The following is a 4911-nucleotide window of genomic DNA, read 5'->3' as shown; positions in this document are numbered from 1 at the left end:
AACTTTTACCAGACAAGCTGACTCTTAAAAAAATCACATGAGAGCTGGGGAAAAACTGCCTTTAGTCTGCTTCAAAATCCCTCTCATCCCATATTCTAGGAAATGCTTGTGTTCCTCACAGCTGCTGGAATCTATGTAGTCATGATTTAGAATCTGTTGAGAAGGCTGTATAGTTCATCGAGTTCTTTTCTAAAAAGAGAATAGAAGAATCTGTCAGGTAAAAATAAAATAAAATGTTCCAGCCTTAATTAATAGTTATATAGACTTTTATATAGAGAAAGGGGGAAACTGATTTAATTTTTGTTTCCTCCCTGTCTCTTAGACCAAACCCCATTTAGCTTCAACATGAAGGAATCTTTCTTTGCAAGCACTAAGTGGAGGCTAGCCCTATCAGTGAAGACATTCCAATTTATGTTTTGCCAAATAAAGTATAATAAATTTGCTTATTTCACTTTTATCACATCTGTCTTTTATTAATAAAAATATTCAGACTTAATTGAATATTCTCCTAGTTCTGCAAGTGATGTGTTAGAAACTAATTTTGTTTACCAAAATTACCTTGATCTGGAAAGCATAATTTACATTTATTTTTATAATATTTCAATGTTATTCTGGTGAATTAAAGCTTTTTGTATATTTACAAGGAATCTTTTTTTCTCCAAGTTACCTTCATTGTTCTCAATGTTTAAAAACACACAGAGATATTGTCTCAGACTCTCATTCTTGCCACAGCCCCACTTCACAGACAGAATCCTACCTTTCTCACAGATCTCTGCGTAGGAGCTGACACTTCTGATATCCTGGGGTAATGCACCTTTGCTCAGTTTGTTTTTTCTCTTCTTTTTTCTCTTCTTCCATTATTTTTTTTCAAGTTTAGAACACACTATCAAATGTCTCTTAGAATTTAGCTTAACTTTAGGGTGTAAGTTTTTTTTTTCCTTCTTTTTCTATTTCTTCTCTTTCCAATTCTGCACTGAATTGAATATTTCCTTTCTCTTCCAAAGTGTCTTCTTTAGTGGATTACTTCCTTTTCTTCAATCATTCCTCTTTGCTCAGAATTGCTGTTAACAATGAAATTTAGTGTTTCAATTCTTTGGCTTATTTTTACCATTCCGGGCCATGACCTGGCACTACTTTGCTTCTGTCACATAGACTAGATTGATTAAAAAGGGAGGAAGAAGGTGACTGATTTGTAATTAACTACTAAAGGCACTCTAAAATGTTGGAATCAAACCTGTAACACTTTGATTTAATGCTTCAGAATAAACTTGAATCTTGGCCAACTCACCAATTACTTGGCTTAAATGCATAAACCTGAGTTGTATTTAGCCTTACATTGGTCCTTTTCCATGAGTCCTGGAGTGGAATTCTTGAGAGTGAAAGCCAGAATTTATTTCTATTTGAAACTTAGTATAGTTACTTTTTATAATTTGTGGTAAAGGTCAAGGGGTGAGAGAGGGAAAATAAAAGGTGTAGATTCTTCTCTTTCTTTCAGCTGTCACAAAACTCCTACTTCTGTTTTACTTCTTAAACAAAGACTTATCGAATCGAAATTTTAGACTTTTAGTTTTTAAGTTATTGGTAGTTCAAGTTATATAAACTCTTTAGTTTGTTTCATGTTTTGTCCATTTTTTGAAATGTAGCATTTGATATAGCTTTCAGATTTTGTGCTTGTCTGATAACATATGCTTTAATATCATACAGATCTAAATAAAAGTAATGTTTCCCTTACCATTCAAGTATTGACTACCCTGAAAAGTATACTGTGGCTGTGGTTGTTTCTTACGTTTATTTTGGTAACTTAATACTTAGAATCAATCCTCAGGTCCTCTAAGTAAAATATTTTCACATTATTTTCTACAACAACACATTTCTCTCCCATGGAAAATGTACAATGATGACTCTAATTGTCATAGAGGCTATCTTGGAAGATGCATCTTATGTCTGTGCAAATTCAGTGAGTCTTCCCTCTCATTGGTTCATGTTTGAGGCCACAGCAATTACTTGCTGCCAAATAAGTCAGCAGGGACATCAACATTGGTGTGCAGGTTTTTATGTGGATATGACTTCTAAATATTTGGGTAAATCTCAAGAAGCACAATTGCTGGATCACATGGTAAGAGTGTCTAGTTTTGTAAGAAACTGCCAAAATATCTTCCATTTTACATTTCTACCAATGAGAGTTCTTATTGCTCCACATTGTCATCAGCATTTGGTGTCAGTGTTCTGGATTTTGGCCATGCAAATAGGTGTGTGAAGACAAGATGTGAAACATCTTATCAATGGTATTTTCCATTTATATATCTATTTTGGTGAGATACTTTTCTATGTTTTAATCCATTTTGGGGTTGCTTTCTTTTTAAAAAATTTAATTTTATTATTTACTATTTTTGGTTGTGTTAATCCTCATATGAGGTTATTTTTCCATTGATCTTTTAGAGAGAGAGACAGAGAGAAACATCAATGTGAGAGAACTGTATGCACCTTTCCATTGATCTTTTACAGAGTGGAAGAGAGAGGGACAGACAAAGAGAAACATAGATTTGAGAGAACTGCACATGCCCGGACCAGGGAGGAGCCTGCAACCAAGGTACCTGCCCTTGGCCGGAATGGAACCTGGGACCCTTTGGTCTGCAGGCCGATGCTCTATTTACTGAGCCAAACCGGTGAGGGCAGGGTTGTTTGCTTTTTTAAAAAAATTTTATTTTATTGTTTAAAGTATTACAGATAATAGTACATATGTCTCCTTTTTTTTTTTCCCATTGACCTTCCCCCGGCCTCCCCTACCCGCCGGGACATGCCCTCACCACCCTCCCCGCCCCCCGCCCCGAGTGTCTGGTGTCCATTGGTTATGCATTCATCCAAGTCCTTCGGTTGATCTCTAACCTCGCCCCCTCCCCAACACTCCCCAGCCTTCCCACTGTAATTTGACAGTCTGTTCCATGCTTCTCTGCCTCTGTATCTATATTTTTGTTCATCAGGTTATAATGTTCTTTATTATCCATAAATGAGTGAGATCATGTGAAGGCATGCATTTTAAATCTTGTCCCTGGAATAACCAGATTCTAGTATATTCCATCTCTTCTTTTTTATAGCAGCATAGTATTCCATTGTGTAGATGTACCATAGTTTTCTAATCCACTCATCTGTTGATGGGCATTTAGGCTGTTTTCAAATCTTGGTTATTGTAAATTGTGCTGCTATGAACATAGGGGTGCATATATCCTTTCTGATTGGTGTTTCTGGTTTCTTGGGATATATTCCTAGAAGTAGTATTACTGGGTCAAATGGCAGTTCCATTTTTAAATTTTTGAGGAAATGACATACTGTTTTCCACAATGGTTGCACCAGTCTGCATTCCCACCAGCAGTGAAGGAGGCTTCCTTTTTCTCTGAATCCTCTTCAGCACTTGTCATTTGTTGATTTGTTGATGATAGCCATTCTGACAGGTGTGAGGTGGTAACTCATTGTCGTTTCGATTTGCATCTCTCGGATGATTAGTGACTTTGAGCATGTTTTCATGTGTCTCTTGGCTTTCTGAGTGTCCTCTTCCAAAAAAATTCTATTTAGGTCCTTTGCCCATTTTTTGATTGGATTGTTTATTTTCCTTTTGTTGAGTTGTATAAGTTCCCTATAATGTTGGAGATTAAACCCTTACCAGAGATAACATTGGCAAATATGTTCTCCCATGCAGTGGGCTTTCTTGTTGTTTGTGGATGGTTTCTTTTGCTGTGCAGAAGCTTTTTATTTTGATGTAATCCCATTTGTTTATTTTCTCCTTAGTCTCTCTTGCCCTAGGATCTGTGTCTGTAAAGATATTGCTATGACATATGTCTGCAATTTTCCTACCTATGGAGTCTTGTAAGATTTTTATGGTTTCCCGTCTTACATTCAAATCCTTTAGCCATTTTGAGATTGTTTTTGTGTGTGGTGTAAGTTGGTGATGTAGTTTCATTTTTTTGCATGTATCTGACCAAATTTCCCAGCACCATTTATGAAAAAGGCTGTTTTGACTCCATTGTATGCTCTTGCCTCCTTTGTCGAATTTTTTAAAAATTAAATCTTTATTGTTCAGATTATTACAGTTGTTCCTCTTTTTTCCCCCCATAGCTCCCCTCCACCCGGTTCCCACCCCACCCTCTGCCCTTACCACCCCCACTGTCCTCATCTATAGGTGTACGATTTTTGTCCAGTCTCTTCCCAAACCCCCCACACTCCCCCGCCCCGAGAATAGTCAGTCCACTCCCTTTCTATGCCCCTGATTCTATTATATTCACCAGTTTATTCTGTTCATCAGATTATTTATTCACTTGATTTTTAGATTCACTTGTTGATAGATGTGTATTTGTTGTTCATAATTTGTATCTTTACCTTTTTCTTCTTCTTCCTCTTCTTAAAGGATACCTTTCAGCATTTCATATAATACTGGTTTGGTGGTGATGAACTCCTTTAGCTTTTCCTTATCTGTGAAGCTCTTTATCTGACCTTCAATTCTGAATGATAGCTTTGCTGGATAAAGTAATCTTGGTTGTAGGTTCTTGCTATTCATCACTTTGAATATTTCTTGCCACTCCCTTCTGGCCTGCAAAGTTTCTGTTGAGAAATCAGCTGACAGTCGTATGGGTACTCCCTTATAGGTAACTGACTTTTTTTCTCTTGCTGCTTTTAAGATTCTCTCTTTGTCTTTTGCTCTTGGCATTTTAATTATGATGTGTCTTGGTGTGGTCCTCTTTGGATTCCTTTTGTTTGGGGTTCTCTGCGCTTCCTGGACTTGGAAGTCTATTTCTTTCACCAGGTAGGGGAAGTTTTCTGTCATTATTTCTTCAAATAACTTTTCTCTTCTTTTCTTTTTTTAAAATATATTTTATTGATATTTAACAGAGAGGAAGGGAGAGGGATAGAGAGTTAGAA

The sequence above is a fragment of the Myotis brandtii genome, unplaced genomic scaffold (assembly GCF_000412655.1).
Source record: "Myotis brandtii unplaced genomic scaffold, ASM41265v1 scaffold742, whole genome shotgun sequence".
NCBI lineage: Eukaryota > Metazoa > Chordata > Mammalia > Chiroptera > Vespertilionidae > Myotis > Myotis brandtii.
This window is presented reverse-complemented; position numbering follows the sequence as displayed.